The sequence below is a fragment of the Pseudopodoces humilis genome, chromosome 3 (genome assembly GCF_049639895.1).
Source record: "Pseudopodoces humilis isolate 2021_Gansu_Grassland_sample_001 chromosome 3, ASM4963989v1, whole genome shotgun sequence".
In the NCBI taxonomy this organism is placed as follows: Eukaryota; Metazoa; Chordata; class Aves; order Passeriformes; family Paridae; genus Pseudopodoces; species Pseudopodoces humilis.
In genome coordinates this window covers 9641622-9664531 of record NC_142202.1, presented here as the reverse complement: position 1 = coordinate 9664531, position 22910 = coordinate 9641622, and the positions used below count along the sequence as shown (strand labels likewise).

At 47.3% G+C, this 22910-nt stretch overlaps 1 long non-coding RNA gene across 1 annotated transcript; it reads right to left on the bottom strand.

Moving 5' to 3' along the window:
• Positions 1-20779: 20779 nt before the first annotated feature.
• On the bottom strand, positions 20780-22831 carry LOC148184572 (uncharacterized). The gene is made up of 3 exons (XR_015772255.1): positions 22659-22831; positions 21562-21758; positions 20780-21453 (listed from the first exon to the last, which is right to left on the bottom strand). It is a non-coding gene; the product is annotated as an uncharacterized LOC148184572 (long non-coding RNA).
• Positions 22832-22910: the final 79 nt, after the last annotated feature.

The window sequence follows — 22910 nt, the reverse complement described above, 5'->3', positions numbered from 1 at the left end:
ACCTGTTGGAGGGTCTCTCCAAACTTACAAGCTGCCTGCATTGAGATAAGGCTCAGAGTAACCTCTGCTCAAAGTCCATGGTCCTTCAGCCTGGTCTTGTAACCCAGGTAATGACCTTGGCCACAGGATAAGTGGGTTTATCTTGGCTCCTGGCATGGAAATTGCTGACAGGGAATACAGGGAGCTGAAGGGGGCACACAAGTTTACTGCTGTCCTGTATCAGCTGTGGGAAGGTAGCTGAGGGGTAACTGCAGCTCTTCTTCCACATCCCAGGCTACAAGTGACACTGTCAAACCTCTGGGAGTTGACACTTGTCCCTCTTGAAGCATCCCAGTGATGTCCTTCCTTGACACATTCATCAACACAGATAATCATGGAAAAACTACTTGAATTCTACAGGGGAAAAAGCTTGTCAGAAATACTGCCTGCAAAGTTTTCCTTACTATGAAAAGTACCGCTCATAAAATCCCCAAACACTTTGTCCAGGAGAGAAGGGCTGCCACGTTCCCGACTCTTATTGCAAACACTTCCTTCATGTCGTGAGTCACCTGGTTCCTGGTGTGCTCACAGAGGAGGTGATGAACCCCACACCTACCCAGGGGTAAAATGTCTCTTGGCAAAGGGAGTGATACCTGAGCAAATAATATGTCACCTGATTCACGTGGCTCCTACGTGGTGCTCCTCCACCTGGGATTCTGGCAGCGCTGCTGGGAAGCAGGAGGGAAAGGTCAGGGAAGTGAGGACAAAGATCCAAATCACGTATATCCTCAGGCAAACAACTAAACAAAAAAAGAGGGGTAAAAAAAGTAGTAAAAGATTACTCAATGTTTATCTTGGCTTTTTTTTTCTTGCTTTTTTTTTTATTTCACTGGCAAGGCAAACACTGGGGTGTCATGGCACAAATGAACTCCTTGATATATATTTTTAAGAATGTCAGACTGAAAAAGGTCAAGAAATGCAGTTTGAGTGACTTCAGCCTGAAAATCAAAGCCACAGAGATGCAGCCTGATCAAAGCTGCCCTGTGGTTTCCCAGCCACTTTTGCTATTGATTTTGACTGGGTTTGGTTATGGACCTTGGTAAAAGCGGGGCCAGACACAAAATCAATGCTGCTTTTCACATGTATTTTTCAGTCCATTATATGCTATTGATAGCACCTGGTATTTTTCATTATGAGAAGTTATTATCTTCCCCTGGTTAGTTCATGAGCTTTGTCTTAAGATACTTTTTGCCTTTCCAGTAGGTAACACTGTACTCTCAAAACAACTTATCTGTAATGACATCCCTCATTTTCGGTAGCTCCTTTTCTTTTTGCATCGTGTCTTTTTGCAACCATCATCTTCCATTTACTGCAGATAAAAGGTCTGTTCTTCTGTTCCCCATTTTAGAACATGTTGAAATGCCCTTGTGTGTGTGAATTTATGAATTCCCTTGTTTTTGTCCCACAGAAGGTATGTTTTTGGCTCTAGCATAGGTTAACAAACCTTTTGAAAGCAAAATGAAGGAAGCTAGTCAGAAACAGCAATTAAATGTGGATTTCAAGAGATGGGAGAAAACAAGTAAATGTATACAAAGAAACTGTGACTGAAGTACACAAAAACACTGGCTGAGCCCCAAAAAGGGGTGACACAAAAAAAGAGATGTGTGATGCTGTTAGAAGCCTGTCCAGGAAGATAAGGACATCACTTCAACTTAGGAGGAGCCAATTAAGTGGAAATGAGAGGAGTGGGAAGAGAGCCAGGCTGGTCTTGAGGGATAATCCTAAAAGCTACTGAATCTAGGAGAAGGGGAATGTGGACAGAAATAGAGAATTTAGGGGAAATGAGGAGGAGGACAAATCAGCCCTGCGGTAAGGAGAAAGCAGACAACGAGACAGGACAGAAGGTGCTGGTGGGAGGTGGAAGTAGGACAGGCAAGAGGTCAGAATGTGGAGATGTCAGGTGGATGATGTCCCTCTCATGACCTGGCCCACTGCCTGGGCAGGTGTGAGGAGCAGCAGAAGTGTCACACCCAGCATGTCTCTGAGGGAGCCTGGCAGCCACCAAGCCCCAGCAAAGGCCACAAGGACACAGCAGCGGGAGCTCGTGGCAGGGGAAGCGTCCCTGCCATGCGGTGCCTCTGCTGTGTTTGCTTTGGCGTTGGCAAGGCAAACGAGATCAGCCAGGAAAGAAGCAGAGGGCAGATGGCAGCCAGCATGGCTGGGGGGTGGGTGGTGGTGTCTTGCCTCACTGGAGTCACAGCATGAGAGCAGAGACAGAGGGAAAAGTGCTGCTTGGACAACTCCAATCGACACTCCCAGGGAGAAGCCTGGGCAAAAGCCAGCAACAGAAGCTTCAGGGAAGGCTGAGGAGGAAATGGTGCAGGTTGAAAAGCAGGACTGAGGCAGTGACAGCAGGAGAGCCTGCACTTGGAAATGTCCCTAGGTACAGAGTTGGGGCAGGGCTTATGAAATTTTCCCGAAATTCCATGGAAGAGAATGTTCCTGTCATCCCCACTAAGCCAGCTCTTTTGGTTCAGTAAGGAGCACATGGGGTCTGTAAGGATCCTCTGTGCTGGAGAAGGCTCGTCCTTATTCCCACCCAGCCCTTTCTGCAGTGGGATCCTCCTCGGGACCCAGCTGGGGTCCAGCACAGCTCAAGGTGAGAGTCTGGAGGGGAAGAGGACAGGCATTTCTTCCATTTTTGGCCACAGTTCCAGCAGCCAGCCGGCCTTATCTAATGGCCAGTTCCACCCAGGTGTGCAGAGGTGCTGGAGGTGGGCGGATGCCAGCTGGCTCCATCTCCAAAATGTGAATGCCTGGTGTGTCCTGCAGCAACCCTGGGGCTGTGGCTTGCTTGGAAATCAGCCAAACCCCCATCTGCAGCAAAAAGACGATGTAAGAAGAGGCAAGAGTCCGAGATGGAGAACGTGGCATTGAGCCATTCAAGCTGTTCCCATGAGATTCTCTATCCTTGCTTTTCTAAGGCAGACCATGCTTTGAGCACCCAACTAACATGGAGCAACCAGGACGTGCCTCGCCTCTTCTCCTGACTCATATCCTGCTGTGGTACGCTGGGTACACAGAAGCAGAAGGCTGTGATGCCTTTCAGGCCACCATCCTTGAGTCAGGCTCATCTGAGCCCATGAGCTGACCTGCCAGAAGACCGGGAAGGAGGCGGCTCCCAGGGTACCACAGTTCCAGAAAACATGTGCTCATTACACCAAATGGAGGCTGCACTTTGCTACTCAGACTTAAAGGCTTCTCTTCCATTTATGTTTCTTTGACAGAATCAATATTTTAAAGACAAACTATTTGGCCAAGCCACTGTTTCCCTTCCAGACTCCCTGGGGTGAGCACATTTGTGTTAGATTTTATACAGGGGAACAGGTTTTTCAAAGATTTATTACATTTACATGAGGGGGAGAAGGAAAAAGCAAATTATTAATCCAAACCATTCCCACCTCTCACTTATCAGTTGATGGAGGATATGATGGGGTTGTGAGAGGAATTTCCACAATCCTGCTCTGATTGTTCTCCCACAATAGCTATTTTAATATCCTCTCAGTTTATATAATCTCTGTATAATTGCCACTACTTTGGAGCACTTCAAGTGGTCATCAATTTTCATCCAAGCAGAGGAATGAGAAAAAGGTCATAAGATAGAAAGGCCATAACTATGATTTCATCCACTAACTACCAGCCCTTCCTTTTATATCTTTTTCTCTTGTTTTTTATGATTTGATTCCAAATTTGCATCATTTAAGAGGTGACCATTTCACAGGTGAATCCAGATTTTATTTGCTATACATAAAACTGGATGTGACACTGCAATGAAGCACTTTGTAAGAGTTGTAAGGGAAATCATGCCAGCTTGGGAGAAAGGAACTGTTTGGGTCTCTCTCTGGAGAGTTTCATTCAAACAACTTTTCCCAAGCAGTCGTAAAGCAGACAGAAAAGAACTGTAATTAAAAAGAGCTTAGAAATCAATCTCAAGGTTAAATCAGAGCTGGAAGGGTAGATTAGATGTTGCTGTTATTTATGTAGCTATTCACCCTACCCAAAATGGCAGCATGTATTCAGCTCTGCTGAAGGCTTTATTCGCTCTCAGTACTGTGCATAATAACTGAGCTCCCACATCACTCAGCTCACCAAAACCACCACGTTCCTGGGAGAAAGAGCTTGTGTTAGATCTAGAACAAAGTGGAGGCATTGCAACAACTGTTAATTTTTAATCAGCAGGAGCTTTCCAGCCCTCTGGCACAAGCAGGAGCTTGGGAGCACATCCTCTGTTCACAGTGAACATGCACTGCCCTGGTGGCACTGAGGATGGAATCTCAGACTTCTCAAAGTCCCTTTGATAAGATAAAATCAGCCAACCTAGGAGCTGTTGTTCCAAGGGAAAAAAAAAACAAAACACCTTAATATAAGTTAGTTCTGCTTTCTTTGCTGTTGTTCCACTTGATAATGAGCTGGATTTGAAGAAAAAACAGGGATTTCCCTGGTTATAAAGAGCAAAAAACTCACTCTTCCTAACCACCTAATGAATTTCTAAAGCAATATTTCACCTAGTCTTCTGCTCTTCAGGGCTGCCAGGTGATGGGCAAACGTGGTCATCCATGGGATGGAGGACCATCTGGGAGGGGAGGATCAGCCTGGGCCGAGCCAACCTTGCTTTCCAGCATTGGCATTTGCAATTGGCATTGGCATTTGCCCAGCCCTCGTCAGCTCTCACCTTCAGAAGAGACTTGGGACAGAGTCACGGGTCTTCTCTGCTGCCACGTCAGCCAAAAATACTGGTCCTGACTCCTGAGGATTTAGAGAAGGAGTGGATGACAGGTGGAGGACATAACGTTAGAAAGGAGATGATATTTTTATAGCTTGTTCTCCAAGGAAGCTGTTGACCCAATGGGAATACATGAGAAGAAAAAAAAGAGGAGATTTGAGATACTTGGACAACTTCAGGCTGATGAGATCTGGACAATGGTAGACGTCACATCCCTGTCAGGAGCCTACCCAGGTCAGAGTGAGATTTGGTGGAAAGGCATCTATGGAGAAGAGTGGCAATGAAGTCTGTCTTTTGAGTTTACAGCCCAGGAACAACCCGCCCTACAGTGTGGAACACATCCTGGATTGTTGCTTTTAGGGAATTTATGTTGTTTTTCCATCTCTAATTCAGCATGAAAATAGCTGGAGTTTCTTAGAGAGCTTTTTCAAGAAGAGTGTAAGATTCGCTAAATCATTTTGTCTCATTTTCCCCTGCAAACCTCCTGTCTTCCCTGCCTTCCCTCTGCCAGCATGTGAGCATCTCCAAGGTCTCAGTGTCCAGCGTGACAAATGCCACAGCTGCTCTGTCTCATCCCCTTCATTCCATTTGAAAAAGTGACGTTGGAAAATGGTTTGTCTTCCAGCCTCAGCTCTGGGAAGCCACTGTGGCAGGGCAGCTCCACATGCCTGTCTCACCCCAGGGCCAGTGATTAGCAGCTGTTGCATTAGAGCTGCTTAAGTGGGCTCAGCCTCAGAGGCTCAGCTCTATTTATATCCGAGTTCACCACCAGGGCTGTGCCAAGTAATGGACACGCTATGGGACGTCATCCTCTGAGGGTCCTTACAAATCCTTGCAGTCCCTCAAAAGGTGTTGAAGTGCGTAAGCACAAAAAAATGCATCCTTAGGACCTCAAATTATTGCTCTTGGCTCACCCACAAAACCACTGCACTTGGCCTTGGGTGCCAGCAGGTCTTTACGTTTGCCCCTGGCGGGTGGAAGGGCAGTGCCAACCTGTCTGCAGCCTGTGGAATGAGAAGGTGGAAAGGTGGCTGCAGGGGATTGCCAGCCCAAACAGGGAGTTCAAACAAGGGCAGGTTGGAAGAGAGCATCCAGCAGGGTGTTGTATGTGCCTCCATCTGGGTCATCTCTCATTTTGGGAGAGGTGGCAGGGCTCACTGCCACGTCTCCCGGGAGCTGGGGAAAAGTCACGCCAACAAACAAGGATCTATTTTAATCACAGCCCTGACAACTGTCCCTCCTCCACGGGGGTTTGAAATGTCACCTTAAAGACAGGGGGCTTGGTACATGCTGTACAGCTTAATGAAAAAAGTCATGTGGAGCCTCGTGGATAGAAGTTTGCTGAGTTATACTGGGAAAATTAAACACAAGTCACCCTCTGTCTGGATTTGGCATCAACACGTTTATCATACTGAAGTCGTTTTCCGTGTGATGGTAGCGAAAGGCCAAATTCTGTCTCTGCGTAGTCAAACACATGTGCTATCATTGAACCCAGGACACTGCAGATGGATTTACTTCATCAGGAATTGCTGCCCCTTGGTAGCAGCACACTGTTCTTTAATACCATCTGCATGTGAGCCTCCGTGGAGCAGATTTTGGTTAGTGTCCCTTGCAGTTTTTTGTGGGTACTTTAAAGTGCAGACATGCTTAGCCCCATTATTTACCATTAAAATGGTGGATCTCTTAGTGGGTCTCATTATACTTTGAATTTACAAGTCAGCCTCAATAAAAAAAATTGTATTTGAGAGGAAAAATTCCTGTTAGAATGATTGGAAGGAAGCATTGGACTATGACCCTTGTGTGTTCCTTCCAACACAAAATCTTCTATGACTGCTCAATTCAGAGGCAATGTAGAGTTTTAATCATTGCACCATTTTAAAGCTTAAATTCCTCTTGATGTTCAAGTATTTTCCTTGTGTTTTGCCAGTTAACACTTAGGCACAGAATTAACCATGAAGGACGGACTTTTACAGGTTCAGTCCAAGTGTTGCTCATATGAGTACAGTTGCTTGCTTATACCCTTCTTCAGAGGATTAGGAAATGAAATCTCTTTAACTGAATAGCACTGGCTATCTAATTTCCACTTCTCATTTCATTGACAGCAACTGCAGAACATCAAAAGAACAATATATGGTAAGAATTAATGACACAAATTTGGCATCTGCTCCCAATAAAGCATATGAGGAACAGACAATTGGATAAAAAAGGAAGTCAGGGACTGCAAATAGGAATAGCACTTCTTAAGGACTGATGACAATTGATGCTCTGTCTCCTGCACTAGGAAAATGTACTGGTGTTTTACTGCTGTGTTTGTTATTTAACCACAGGACAACTCACAGACACTGAAAATATTCCACTGAAGTCCTAGTGCGCTGCTGAGTCCAACAAGTGTGTATTTTTAAGGGGGAAAAAAAGCAGAATTGTCTTCTCCTCCCCATCTGAAAGGGGTACAAGAAGACCAGCACCACAGGAGCCGGTGGGACTGGGATGTGGAATGGCTCCGAGAGCCTTCCCCGTCTCCCCTCGCAGCAGCCAGCGATGAAAGGCGCTCTCAGCAGGAGGGGCCATCAATGCCAGGATTGTAATGCAGCTTTCCCTCCCTTCCCGAGGTCCCTCTGCAGCCTTCCCTGCACAGAGCTGCTTTTTCAACAGCCCCTGCTATTCCTGATTTTTTAACCATCTCCTCGTGGGACCAGCCTGGCTTCAAAACACCACAGGGGAGACAGCCAGACCCTGCTCCAGGAGAGCAAAATGGGAGTGCTGGATTAACCTGGAAGACGTGGAAAGCTGTGCGTGAAGAATTACAAGCCATTACTTTATTACATGCTTGAAAAAAAGGTACAGAGAAACCCAACTAGCTACAGCTCCACCCAAAACACATGTGGGAAAGATTTAATGGGAGCCATGCACTGCCAAACTCCTCCCATGCCAGCACCCCTCCTTCCCAGCCTGGTTTTTCTAACAACAAGCATTGCTGCTCCGTCTAGTGTTTAGCTCTGAAGCATCCACTGCCCCCACAGAGGCTGTTATGAGCCTAATTTATATTTGCTGTTTATGCTGGGACATTAATTTGCCTGGCAACCACGGATATTTTTCCCATGCTGGTTTACTATTATTTATGTGCATTCACACTGGCAGCTCTGCTATGTACAAGGTTTATTGGGGAAGAGATTTGCTGGGTTTTCCTTAGTGTTGGCTCCTCCATGGCAGCTCAGCTGGGTGCTGGTGCACTTGTGGGAGCAAATGCAGAGGTACAATTGAACCAGAGAGAAAAATGCCTCTGTTTTCACTTTGCTTCTGCTCCACCTTGACACTTGAAGATGACTATTTTCAAAGCACATTTCTCTCTGTGGCAGTTCCAGTCACATCTGCCTTTCTCTTTAGGTGCCCCCACCCAAGGCACCAGGGATCTCTTGATGCCCTCTCTACTCATACACCCCTTTTCCCATCACACAGCCCTAGAAGAGGGTCTAGGAATGGTTTGGGACAGGGTGGGTTGGCTTGGCCAAAACTGTTGTGGCTGTGGTACAATATTACTACAGAGGTGATAGTTTGAGAACATCCCTGGCCACCTCTGCAGTGTGAGTTAGTATATGCTGGTGTCAAAACAGCCTATGGGTCCAGGGTAGAGGTTTTGGACTTTTTCCTCTCGGGATTTTGGGTCCAGACTGGGTTGATGGAGCGGCTCCTCCTGCAAAGACATTTTCTTGTCAAGGGGAGCTGGCAGCTTGCATCTCCTCACCTTGGGAAACCTGAAGCTGCAGAATATTTCTGCAGTTCCTTTGATACATGCTTTTGTTAGGCACAGCTCCACAATTATCCTGCCCAAGCTGGGAACATGCATTTGAGATGTTTTTTGGTAGAGGGGGCCAAGTGGCAAAGAGCAAAGTTGTAAAACACATTCACTCCTTAGCCCCCAGCCACATCCCAGATGCTTTGGAGGAAGGTCACCAGGCAAGCTGTGGGCTGGGATGCTTTGAAAGGCTGTGCTGAAGTCATGAGTGACCCACACCCCTGATGTAATCACAGCAGAACTGCAGGATTCACAACAGTGGAAGATACAGCCCTGATAACTTAAATTCTGTTTCCACGTTCTCTGCTTGCTGGATCTCTCTGGGTTTGTTTAGGTTGGAGTCTCCACCTAAGCCCTCCTGAACTTCAGAGCTGCTGGATCAGAAAGAAGCAGCTGGGTCCTTATTTTAGAAGAAGCCCCAGATCAGACTCTGAGCACTTCATATATGGGAGAAACATGAATTTGAATTTAGACACGCTGCTTGTCATAAAGCAGAGAGGCAGACAGGTGAGCTGAGGTCCAGCTTGCAGGAAGGGACAGGCTTCCTGCAAAGGTACAGCACACCTGGAAGTGTTCCCTGAGCTACTCATGGCCCAAAACGATCCTCTTGCGTCTGGGACAAGGAAGGGGTTCAGGACTCTTGTCCTTCTAGCTGGTCCAGAGCAAACAGAGAGAGAAGAGGCACTGCAGCTGAAAAGGATGGGAAAAGTTTAAGGTACCTGGGGGAAACAGAAGGAAAGCAAGGGGAAAGTGTTATGGCAGAAGAGAGTGGTTAGGGAAAAATTAGGTTTAGAATGGGAAATATCTGCAGATAGAAGTCCTAGGAAGAAAAGTGAGGGATGAATGTAAAAAAACAGGAAACCACAGGTCACCAAAGTGATTGCAGGAAGGTCTGTAAATGTGCTTCTTTTGTATTGGCTGTGATCAGGAGATGAACCAAAAATGTTCCAAGATCCAGCTGTGCCCGTCCTTTGGCCTACTCTGCCTCTCTCTCCCGGAACAGCCCTTCTTCTGGATCAAATATTTGGGCAGGTGAGGGTAACAGGAAGGTTTCAGGACATGAAGAAATCTTTGCTTCTTTTTATTTGCTTTAATTTGAGATTGTTAAACCATGTAAACATGTATATTTATTTAAACTGGAAAATGCTCGTACACACACCTAAATGTGTTTATGTCCAAGGATCCCTTCCCTCCATGCAGAAACAGGTTGTTTCTCAGCTCTTCGATCCCCACTTAACCATAATTTTTCCTTTGAAAGCTCTGGCAGCAACCAAGCTCTATGGAGCTCTCCCTCTGTCCATGGGGGGAATGAGGCTGATCCCATCCCTCCACTAACCCATTGGGTGTGGGGCTGGCACTGTGTTATCCCACACCTCATACCTGTTCCCCAGCAAAACCTCCCTCCTCAGGAGAAAAGTCCTTCCTCAGGTCTCTAACCTGCTGTCGAGCAAAGGTGACCACAGAGTTTTCCCTTTGCCCAAAGCACTGCTGTGGAGGAGATGGAGTCCCAGTTTCCACCAGCCATTCCTCCAGGGTCGAGGTCCCTGATACTGCCAGCTGGGCATACTGGTTTAGCTGGATTTTCACATTCCTATACGTGTCACAGGTTATTTCCGAGCAGCAGCGCTGCCTCTGCACAGGACAGGGCTGATCTGCCCTGGGAAGTGAGTGGGAGGGAATGCAGTGTTTTGGCTCCTCTGTCTGAGCTCCTGTGCCACCCCAAGGCTGCTGCCCAGGACCTCGAGGTGCCTGGGGTGAGTAGAGCTGTCGTTCCCATGTGTTCAGGGACCCCAGCTCCCTCCCTCACCTCAGGCTCAGGGAGGCTGGGGTGGGATGGTGCACACTTGCCAGCAAAACGCTTTTCCTGCATTTTATAGGCAGGGATGGAAATGTAAACCATTGGCTGCACTTATTTGCTGACTCAAAGCTGTGATAGCTGTAATCCAAATGTCACCAGAGCTGTAACCTTACATCAGGTGGCAGGGTCATGGGTCTCATGACTGCTGTCATATTTTTGGAGCTGTGCTTAGCCCTGAGATAAGGCTTCCCTTGCAACTTCCTTTATCTGCAAAGATCATGGCCACGTGTGTGCAGTCCTCTGCCCTGGGACACACCACTGGCAGCTTCTGGGAGACTCCCAAGGTGTGAGGATGGGGCAGCTCTTGGGCTGCTGGGGCTGGTAGGATCCTCTCTGTTGTGGAGAGGGTGGCTCTTCCCTCTTAAAAGGCCAAGCATTGTCACCTTGTACCCAAATGGTCACTTCCAGGCCACAAGTGCATCCCTGGCACTTTGGTTTCAAAAGGTTAGTTCTGTGGACAATCTATTGCTATGAGTTATTTGGAAACAATATGGGAAGATTATTTCCTTTCTCAGTACTATTAAAATGGAAAAGCTGAGATCTTCTATTCAGGTTTGTATCCAGTTCAAAATGCGTCTGAAGTTTAAGGGGCGTTCGGTGATGGAAGTTTGTGAGAGTCAATGCTGAGGGGAGTTTTACTGGCTTGTTAAGGTTAAGACACCCCTGGAGGCACCTGCAAATGGACTGAGCAACATTTTTATTCTGCTTTTATTGAATCAATATCAGTCAGCTCTGCAGGTAGTTGCCTGAATATGTTTTGTTTTGTTTTTATTCTTGGTGAACGACCTGACTCTCTTGGACCAGAAAGATGCTTTCATTTCACCTGGGGGCAGATGGGGCCTTTGAGAGCACATCTGCTGGTGGTCTGTGATGTGTGCCAGTCCCTCCAAATGCATATGGAGATCCCATTTGCTTAAAGAGCATTTTACATCATCCCAGGGTATTTTAAGGCTGGGTCAGTGTAAAGTGGCTTTTGTATTAGGGAGTATCAGGCCCAGGGATTTTGTAACTCCACTTACTGCAATTCTTATAATCAGCTTGAAATCTCTAATTAGCTGCATTAATGACTCAGCCCTGCAGACAAATCTTGAAGGTGAAGGGTGACATGCTGGAGTTGCTCTCTTATCTGGGAAAGGCTGTGCTTTTTTTAAAAGGAGAATTGAGCAGCTAAGACATTTACCCTCTCCCCAGGTTTCATTAAAGGCATTAAAAGCCATTTGATATGCTCAAAAGCCTTATCCACCTCTCTTCTGCTCAGATCAGGAGTCTCTCCAAATTAGCTTTAAAAGATACAATTGTCCATTATTATTTGGGCTTCCTGGAGAACCTGTTACATCATCTTTTCAGATCCATCAGGTAAGGCCCGGGTTTATTCAGGACCATGGTTTTCCCCAGGGAATTGTGGCACCTGGAGTGCAGTGGGTGATCTGCCTGGCTGGATCCAGCTCCAGGCCGGTCCACGGAAAAGTGGCTTGGGAGGAGAAATGTGTCCATTCTGCGCAAATTTAATTAAAGCCTGACAAGAGAATGGAGGAAGTTCTTGACAAAAGGGACTATGAAATTTGAAAGGAAAGCTGCTTTGCTGGCTCTCGTGGAGTGAATAGCTGCTGGAGTTTCTTGGGTCCCCATAAATGGCTATAATTTGCTTTTCAACAGCTTCTACTAATGGTTTTGCAGAAGTATCTCATTAAAGTTTATGGGAGCTTCTAATCTTCCAGGACTCTAAAAAATGCAGAAGTTGCTCTGTGCCTTCTCATGAATTTGTGAGCTGATCTCATCAAACTTCCATCTCTGGAAAAAAAAAGCCCTGTGCTTATTTCCTGACAAGCTGTTGTGTTTCCAGCTCGGTGGCTTTGTGTTCCCACTTCCCAGACAGTCAGATGAAATCTCCTGTCCCATGGGGCTGCAGCCAGCAAGGGGCAGGGGAGACCCAAGAAGGTTCATCCCAATCCTGGAGGCATCATTCACTTGAGACTTCAGGATTTTAATGCCTATTGCAAGGTTCTGTGCTGCTGGGCAGGTAAAAAATGGTCTGTAGCAGCAAGGGTGCTGCCGTGCCCAGCCCTGCAGTGCAGACACTGCAGCTTTGGAGCATGTAGGGCTGTGCGGGGCTGCTGGGGGGCGGCGGGGGCTGCAGCCCCCTTCTGCCCATAAATACTGGATGTGGTAACTGCGTTCCTCATGGGAGGCCCCTAAAAGAGGGACCCTGGGCAGGCGGGAGCGCGGGGTGGTGCTCCCACAGCCCTGCAGGCTGCCTCACACAGCTCTGGCTTTGCCATGGCTGCTTTTGGGATGTCTCTCCCTCAGGGATGAGCTCTCCAAAGGGTCTGGAGGGTGGATTCCCCGCAGCACCCCACGGCATTCCCGGGAGGTTGGAGCCACCTGGGGGCAGGGAGAGGTGGCTGTGAGGAGGGAGGGTGGTGGCCCTGCAGCTGGAGGCAGGGTTTGGTCATGCCGTGCAGCTGCTGGAGCACGGCCACCTCAGCACCGACACCGGGACAGAGGGCAAGGAGGACAGCTGGCACCTGTGCTGGGCTGGGCAGAGCTGCCGCGAGCTGAGGACCAGCCCCTTGAGCTCCAGGCTGAGCAGGAACAGCACCAAGCAAAAATGCCACGTCTCCTGGAGGTGTAGCACCTGCCAGCTCAGCTTAACCTCTTGCATGGCCATTTGACTTTCTGGTCTTGATTTCTTTCAGCCTATTTCCCTTTGCATGAAAAAAAAAAAAAAAAAAAAAAAAAAAAAAAAAAAAAAGCCTTTTTTTAAATTTTATTTTTAAATTTTTTTTAAACTTCCTTCTCAGTCCCCACCTTCCCAAAGGGGCAGAAAGACAAACCCTGTCTCTAAGCCCGGTGTGGTGGAACGTGGATGAGAGATGCCAAAGCTCGGGCTGGCTTGGTCATATATACATACAGCTGTATATATGTACACATGCAGGGCATTTTCAGCTGCTGCCTGGCCCAGCCCTGGGTCAAATCTTTGCGGCTGACAAAGCCAACAGCATCATCCCCTCACGGCCACACACCGGAATGTGGCCCAGCACACGGACCACCACAGTAAATCAACATGTTGCTTGCCTTATTTGAGGCTTCCAGCTGGCAGCAGTGCAGCTCCCGTGGCGTGCCCTTCCTAACAAATCGTTTCCCGAAGTTTTCTGCTGAAAGCTGCAGGATTTGGCTTCTCAGTAGCATTTGTATCGAGTGAGAGCCCCCCGCTCCCGCCGGCTCCTCGCACCCTGGTGCCGTCGCCGTCTCTGCACAGCCTGAACTTGGCAGCGGGGGAGAGCGCTTCCCACAGCTATGGATAAAGCTCGGGGACCCTGCCTCTACTGTGGAGCTGGTTCCCCATCAGTAGGGCCAAACTCCTGTGAAAGCCTCCTCACTCAAGCAGAGAACATTTATTGCCTTTGATAAGCTTGTAAAACATTTCTGGCTGTTTCTGGATTTCTCCAGCAAAGACATGTAGCAGAAGATTAAACTCACTTGTGTTTTACATCAGAGCTTAACAAAACAAGGGAAAAAAAAGGGGAAAGTGCTCTTGAACAGGTCAGGTGTGGTTTAACTGTGGAGAAAAGCCTGATGTTGAAGCAGTCACCTTCATACGGAATCACAGAACCACAAACCGTAAAAGATCACTGAGTCCCTAAGGTCATTATGTCCAAACATTAAATATTTTTTGAAGGAATTTGATCAGGATCCATTTGCAGAATGGGAAGCGCTGTTGGCTTTCAGGAGCTGTTGATGGGGCAAACTGCAGCTCCTGGAGCACCTGGCATTACATGCTCCTGGCAGTGAGCATAGCCCAAGGCAGTGGAGGCACCCCAGGTTTCCTGTCCCTCAGTAGCTGTGGCTCTGTCTGTCTGTCTGTCTGTCTGGAATGAGGCTGTTTGCTCAGGCTCCTCACTGGCCTCATCCTGTCATTCAGAGACCTGGTTTCCTATCCTGACCTCTATTTCTGAGGTGCTGAGCAATGATCCTTAGGAATCACTCACTGTGTTTCCCTTGACAAGGGTTTTTTGGGCAAGAATCTTCGGGGCTCATTGTATCCCAACCCCAATGGAAACCTGATCAGGACTGAAAATTTTAGGACACCTCTGTGAAAATGTACACAGGGTGGAAGGGTCTGGCTTCATATTTGTGGTGTTTCATCCCTCATGGCAGCACTCAAAGCACAATTTCACTACATGGGTTGCACTTTGGTAAGCATGTCCTTGGAAATGGATAAAACATTAAACATGTTTCACAATGATAGATTTATCATCCAACATTCAAAGAACAGTAATGGGGGCAAACTTCAACCCCCTACACCCCGAGCTTGGTTGGAAAGGATGGCAGCTGATAGTGCTCCGAGAGGATTTGCGCTGCCACCAGCAAAGCCTGAACAGCTGTGAAGTCATCCAAAAGCATCTGAGATTCTGACTTCACCATCATAAAGGGTTTATGCTGGTAATATCATAGAATCCCAGAATTGTTGGCATGGGAAGGGACCTTAAAGTTCCAAAAGCCCCCCTCTCTGGGCAGGGACACTGATGTGCAGTGGTGTGGACACTGTAAATAAATTGTTTCCTGATGTTTCATCTGGCTTCTCCATGACTATTTAGTAGCATTAAGAAAACATTTTAGCAGGGGTTCCAGCTGAAGTCTTTTGTCTCTCTCTAACTAAGGAAGGGAAGCAAATGTGGCCTTAAATAAAAGGAGTGGGAGAAACTGTGAAAAAGGTTGTTTCCGAGATGGGGCTGGGAAGTCCAGTGTGGAACAGGCAGAACTAAAGGGATGAAATCCACCCATTTCCATTGAAGAAGGGGTAAAAAAGCAGGGCAGGCTTTGTGAAGAGTCACTGTCCTACCACAAATGTCCTTGAGATCATTCCCAAGGGGCTCCAGGGAGCTTGCCTGGCAGTGGATGACTTGGCCAGAACATGGAAGAGGTTAAAAACATGTCTATTTGTAGCAATAAATCCATCATCTTTTCCTTTCTATTGTAAACTGTGTTTTTGGAGAATGCTCCCAAAATGAGCAAGTCTAAAATTAAACCAAAATTAAGGCAACAAGTCATTAATAACAACTCTCTGATCTGAAATGGGTTAGCAGCTGGCACTCCCTGCCTTCCTCCTAAATCTCCCTAAATATGAGTACCTGAAGGGACATGGAGGGGCTCGACAAGACCACCAAGAAGTTCAACCAAGAAGTTCCTTGCAGTTTTCCCTCAGGAGCAGGACAGCCCCATGGAGCCATGGCTCCAGGCTTGAGGCCATCCTAAATTTGGTCCAGCACGAGCCTGCCAAATCCCACGAGGACACTTCATCCCTGCTCTGTGGAATTGCTGCAGCGTGACCTCGAGAAGGCGGCACTCACACCATGTGGTGTGTCCGTGAGAGGAAGCTGTGGAGAGGCATTCGGCTGCTGGGGAGCCCCACGTCACTGGTGGAATTTTGGGATGCAGCAGCTCTGGTTGTGGCTTTCCATTGGATTTTCCTAATCCTGTCACCCCAGCCTGCAGCTAACACAAAGCAAAGCAGCGAGTCCTGATTGTTCCTCCCGCTCCCTCAGCAGCGGCGCCGAGGATGTGGCACAGGTGGAAAGCGGGAGGTCGCCACTGGCCCTTTGGGCTGCTCCACCCTCAGGGTGCTTGGCAGCACCACCATCAAGGGATGGGCTTCTGCCACTTGAACCATGGGCCCAGAAAAGATCTGGTGGCCTTGAGAGGTTTTTATATGCTTGAAAACAGGTGACATTGTGTTCTTTACTCCGGCAGTGGCTCATATAATCCTGCATGTGCCAGGGAAGGAGGCTGGTGATCTACCAATAAAAGGCGCAACCATTGCAAGAAATAAAACCAAAATTAATTTATTTTATGCATTTCAAGGGGGAAAAAGGATCATGTGGACACACTGGGGCTGGTCTTCTGCTTGGTTTTGCCATGTTGCAGGACTAGGAGTTGGCTGAAGAGCACCATTCCTTCTCTGGGACAAACTCTGTTGTATTGTTTCACAAGAAAAAATATTCAGAAATGTGGTGAATTGGGAAAAAAAAAGTAATCTCTCTGGAGGGAACATTGGTGGGAAGAGAGTTTTGCAAAGCTTGGGGTTGCTGCAGAAGCCTGGGCACAATCCCAGCACATGGGAGGGAAGGGCTTCTGGACAAACAGAGCATTGAATGGTGCCAGTAGGTCTTTCCTGTGCATTTCTGCTCCCTGTTTGCCTCAGGGATTAATGTGTGTGTGCAGGTTAATAAACTCAGTAGCAGTTAGAAGGAAGCTTAGATTTTGTTTTGCTCTTGTTTGTGCCTCTTTGTATTTGATAGTACGTGGTTAATACAGAATTGCACGTGGAAGAAATAGATATGGAGGTAGTTGTTAAGCAAGTATGCAGCCAAATTATTTTTTGCGATAGGTGGGGATAGGAGATGGGCATTTTTAGTACAGATAAACCTGCTGTTCTAATTTGTGGTTAAACCACCCCATAACTAAGGGCTAACCTTCTCTTTCACCTTAAGCCTCTGCTGCTGCTCAGTTCTGTGAGAATATTATATATTTCCCTTCTCATCCAGACTCTAATGTTACCTTAAATTAACCTTGCTTTAGAACTTACTGTTAAACTTCAAAATAAAAATTAGAGTTCTCTGCATCTTGTTGGATGAAGCATAAACTAGTGTGTTTAGGCATGTGTCCCTTAACTGCTTGAAGATATTTCCTGTTTTCTTAATCTGAGATTTTGTACTAAGACGTGTCAGTAGTTTAAGTTTCTCCCACGTGATCGAGAACAGGAGCAATCCAGAGGTGATAACCAGACAACTTCAGCCGTAGAAAGGGTCCATCAGGAACCTCAGCAAGCCCAGCAAAGGTGAATGCCAGAGCAGAAACAGAGTTGGAGCCAGGCTCTTCTCAGATGTTATGCAAGGGGCAGTGGGAACAAGGTGGAAGAAGATAAATTTCAGTAGGATATCAGGAACAAATGTGTTTTCCATGAGAGTGATCCAACAATGGAGCCCAATGAGGACGTGGAATATCTATCTTGGGATATGATAACCTTGGCCCTGAGCAACCTGATCCAGCAGGAGTTGGAGCTCCAGAGCTCCAGAGGTCCCCGATCTAGAGCTCCTTCCTGGCCTCTATTTTTCTGCAGATCTATGACTCATTAGAAAAACCCCATGGTCTATTGGTAGAGAAACCTGAAAAATTAGAGTAACTCCTTCAGTCTTGTTCTTAACTCACCTGTTTGGTGCTTTTCATAGCCAGGTTCACCATGCCCCAGTGCATGTCCTTTCTTCCTGCATGTCCAACACTTCAGACCAAATTACTGGCTGCTCAAACACCTCCTCATGCTCCACTTGGCCAAGCGGAGTGACCTGGAAACCATCTCTCTCCCCTTGCCTCCAGCTGCCAGGCAGGCACCAAAAGCCTGCTGAGATGTTTCACTGAACCCACAGGAGGAGTCACCAGCAGTGTTAGTCCCTAATCCTCTGGGCTAGGAAGTTTTGATGTCACCAGTCAGCCTCAGTGGTGCAGCAAGGGCTGAGTCCCATTCTTTGCAGACCTCCAGGGCAGGCCCTCAGCACCAGCATTCCAAGGTCCACCACCACTGTGCCCCAGGCTGCAGGGAGCCTGCCTGACCACCCTGCAAACCTTGGGAGGTGGATGAGCCTGGCGTGGCCCTGCAAGCAATCCTCCTGGGATTGCTGGGTGGGCACACAGATGGGTCTGAACTAGGTCCTGGATCCAGTCCTGGGCGTGCAGGGGAGGAAGGGGAAGGCTCTCACCCCGCTGCAGGCGTAATGAGCTTTTTTTCTCCCATGTCTCCAGCACTTGGCTTCCAGCCCTGAAAGGAAGAGAACCGTGCCAAGAATTTCCACGGCTGTGTCCAACAGAGCAAGCTGACACCTGATTTGCTGTTAATTATAGCGGTGGGAATAGGTCCAGGGGCAAATGTGAAGGGGTGACAACCGGGTGGTGATAAGGACAAGACTCATCTGTCATTTGTCATAAGGGCTTGTCGGGAGGGTTTTGTTTTCTGTGAAAAACCAGTAAAAAGGCTTCCAGCACGCAGAGAAGCAGCTGGCAGGACAGGACCTATAGGAATCCTGCTTTCCCCTCTGGCTATCTTCCCTCAGCACCTCCAGACCAGAGAGGGCTGCGTTGTTCCCAACACCCCAGCCCTGCGCCAGGAGCGCGTTTTGCGTGCCGGCATGCCACCAGGCGCCAGCCACCACAAAATTCCTGCAAGAAGGGAGGTAAAAATAGACCCTGAATTATTCCAGACCTTTTGTCCAGCCTATCTGTGGGTGAAATAACCCCCATTCCCTTGTGAGGCCTGAGCAGCTCCAGCCATTCCCAACACCCCTAAACCCCCACCAAACCTGGAGAGCCTGCCCTCAAAGCCTCTGTTCCATTCCTCTTTGGATAAGTTACTTTTCAAGAATGCTGCTGCTCCAAGGGGGAGCACCCAAAACCTGTAGATGGTCCCTGCTCAGGCTGTTAACAGGAGATTTTTAGGTGCAACCAGGCTTATTTCTGATTCAATGGCTTTCAGCTGATGCTGCAAAGCTGTGATGTGTGTCCTTGCTTTAAACATGGAAAAGAGACAGAGAGAAAGGTATAGAATTAAAAATATTATCTTAATTTAATTTAATTTTATATTTTATTTTGTTCCAGCATTGAACCAGGTGGAGTTGAACAATGGCTATGTGAGCACGGCATGGGTAGGGAGAATCCCATTTCTTAAACTAAAATGAAATGAAATGTGAATTTTTATCCCTTTTTAAATAGGAAGGAATTCAGAAGAAGGCAGTGACAGGTTTCTGCACCTCATGTTGAAGCCCTGGGGTATCACAGACCGGTGCCACAGGGATATTTTTCAATGCTGCACTTTGAAACCTTTGATCTGTTTGGTGCTATTAAACTCGTTAATGCTTTACGTCCTCCCTGGCTGATGCCCGAGCACCGACTGCTTGAACTCGGCTGCTCCCCAGCCCGCAGGGACAACTGGAAGAGGAAGTGGGAGCGATGGCGCTCGCTGATGAGCCTCCGCTTGTTTGGGAAATACTGCAAATGGGTGTTGGTCAGGAAACAAAGCTCCGGAGCAACCGGGAATGTGTCGGGCGGCTGCTGGATAAACAGGAGCCGGCAGAGCTCAGGTGCAACCGTGCCCCGTGTGCCCCACCCAAGGGGGCTCAGAGGTGGCCTTTTACTGCTGCCAGTCACTCACTGTCCTTTTGGGCCAACATTCAGATTTAAAAAAGAAAAAAAAAAAAAAAAAGAAAAATTACAGTATATAACTATATGTATTATACAAGTTTTCTAGACCTGTATATTGTATTGTATAACATTGTATATAATATATAGATACACTATATATATATATAGTATAATATTGTATCATTTCTAGCACATCCATAATATAAATGTATATAGATTAAATATATAGAAGCATTTAAGTTATAAATGTTTATATTACATACACACACACACATCCTTGGGGATCCCTGTGTGTATCATGTCTACGTTGCTGGATGCCTGGATGCACCTGGAATTATATGTATATAATATAAATTCCTGGATTTATATTGTAGGTGAAGTTGTAAAGATATGTTTATATAATATAGAAAAATATATGTGTATAATATACATAAGATATAGAAATAATATATATATTACTACATATATGCATATCATTACATATATATGTATCATTACATATATATGTATCATTACATATATACATGTTACAATATTATATATTATGTATTTGTATTATGTATTGATATAACATATATTATACATACATCTCTAAATATATATTACTATTAAATATATATTACTAACAAAGAAATGGCCATAAAGCAGCTCTGTTACCGTTTATATTATTTGGACAATAACAACAACAAAGATTTTTCTATTCTTCCCTAGCCAGTAAATTAAAATGTTTACACCTTGGCTTTCCAGCTGCCTCCCAGCCATATTTCCTTGGCATTTGCACTGTCTTTTCCCCATAAACCCATATTTCCATTATCTGCTGACTCTTCTCAGCTTGAACAAATCAGTTCATTGGCAATAAATGAAGTGGCTGAAAAAAAAAAAAGGAGAGAGGGAAAATAAATGTCCTCAGTGGGAAATTTCGTAAGGAGGGCTAAGGAAGAAATAAATGAGTGGGATCAAAGGGTGATGCTGTGGCTCCAGAAGAGCTTTTCCACCTCCCCTTGTCACCATCGACCTGCAAGCCGGAATGAGCCCAGCCAAAAACTGACAGTGCCGAGCCAAAACCAGGATGGGGAGAAGGGCTGGAGTAAGGGCAGGGACAGGACCAGTACTTTTGGCAGCATCTCACATTGGTGTAAGCTTCTCAGCTGATGAAACCAAAGGAAATCACTACTACTGTATTTATTTATTTTATTTACAAGGCATATTTACGAGGCAGTTTGTTTATGAGGCATAAAACCAGGCAGGGGTTTGGTGCCTCTATCCCGTTGTTCCTTTGTGATGCAACCCTGGGCTCCTGGAAGATGCTGAATGCCCTGGCTGAGATGGTGACATCAGGCACTGGGGGAGCAAAAGGTTCTTTGTCATTTGGGGCATTTAGACCTCTCTTTGACATTCCTCTGTCTACTCAACCCGAAATGTTGGTGCAGGCGGATGGGCTGCCAGGATGCCGCTCCCTGCACATCCCCAGCTGGTGATTCAGGAGGCTGCACGAGCAGATAAACCTCTCCCTGAGTTTAATCTAGCTCAAAAGCTTTACCAAACTTTGCTGGTTTTGGACAGACTCGTTCTGGTTACCTCCTCAGTGACACCGACTGACAGCACCAGTGCTCAGTCTCGACTGTTCCCTTCCTCCCATAAAGCGCAGCAAAGGAGTTTTTTTTCCCTGGTTCCACCACAGTGAGATGGGTTACTGGAATTAGTTTTATCTCTGCTTATTATCCTGTAAGTCATGCTTGTAATTATCCTTTAAAATGACAGCTGTACAAAAGTTGCCCCAGTCCTATCCAGAGATGATCTAGGCTATGTTTGGCTTGCAGGTGTTGGATGTGGGATCATAGCAGAGCTGAGCTGTAGAAAGAGAGCAACAGGTTTAAATCAAAGCATTTTAATGAACAGAGGAAGAATAGGACTGGGGCTGATCTTGCATTTAAGATAGCAGCAAGCTCCCATCAATACCTAGAGAAAAGGATCAGGATTTTGCTGAAGTACTGCAGTGAACCCAAGACTTTTTTCCTGGTGGATCCAGGAGCATCTTCCCTGATGTCAAGAAGGTAGCATGTAGTGAGCCCTGTACAGTACAAAATGAAAAGGGATGCTCCCAGGTTCAGTGGATTGGGACGTAAAATTCGCAGGGTATTTTCATTTTTGGTTTTCTGAAAAGCAAAGAAACAGGCAGATGCAAAGGTGAGCCATCCCACCCCCAAATGGACTGGCTCATCCTGGTGGTTACCTGGTTTATCCCAGAGAACTTACAGGGAGCTTCATCCAGGAGGGATGAAAACCACCCTGCCCATCCCAGGAAAGGGATCTACCTCTTGAAAATGGAATTCAGCAGCACCCTGCCAATTCCCACACCCTCTCCTCCTGCTAACAGGGCACTGGTCTGCAGTTTGATTCTGTGTGGATGTAAGGATTCAGTGATGTATTACATATGATTTGATATAAAAGAATATATCGCAAGGCCATATAGAGTTGATAAAAAAAAACAAAGAGAAAGTAAAAACCAGGGTGGTGATTTACCTGCAGGGTGCTGGGGGTATTTATGGCAGGCAGGGTCACAGGGGTTTCTACCACAACTGGGTGTCACCACAGTGCACAGGGAAGCCCAAGCACCGCTGGGAAGCGTCTTCAGGCAAAAATAGGGGAAATATCTGACAAAGAGGGAAATCACAGCCTAGCTCAGGAGCAAGGCTTGGCCTCTGGCACCTGTGTGCTTCCCAGGGCTGCTGCACCAGCACGGCAGCTCCCCAGCCCTGAATGTGGCCATGAACCCGGGATGGAAAGCCATGGGTGGAGATGCTCTACCTCACGGTACACTCCATAAATCAGAAATACTTAACAGAACCACCGAATCAATCGGGTTGGGAAAGACCTCTGGGGTCTTTCGGGTCCAACCGTGACCGAACACCACGGTGTCATTCAGACACCGAGTGCCACGTCCAGTCTTCCCTAAAACACCTCCAGGGACGGTGTGACTCCACCACCACCTCCCTGGGCAGCTCGTTCCAATGTCTAATCACCCCTTCTGTGAAGAAATTCTTCTCACTGCCCACCCTAAACCTCCTCTGGAACAGCTCGAGGCCGTGTCCTCTCCTCCTGCCGCTGCCTGCCCGGGAGCAGAGGCCGGATCCCCCACCGGCTGCAGCCTCCTGCCGGGGAGCTGCGGGTCGAGGAGACTCCCCCGCGGCCCCTTTCCAGCGGGTGCAGCGCTCCCGGAGCCGCCGCCCCCGCCCCGCTTCCCGCGGCCGCCGCCGCTCGGAGCCGGGGGGCGGCTCCCGGGCCCCGCCCACTTCCGGCGGCGGCGG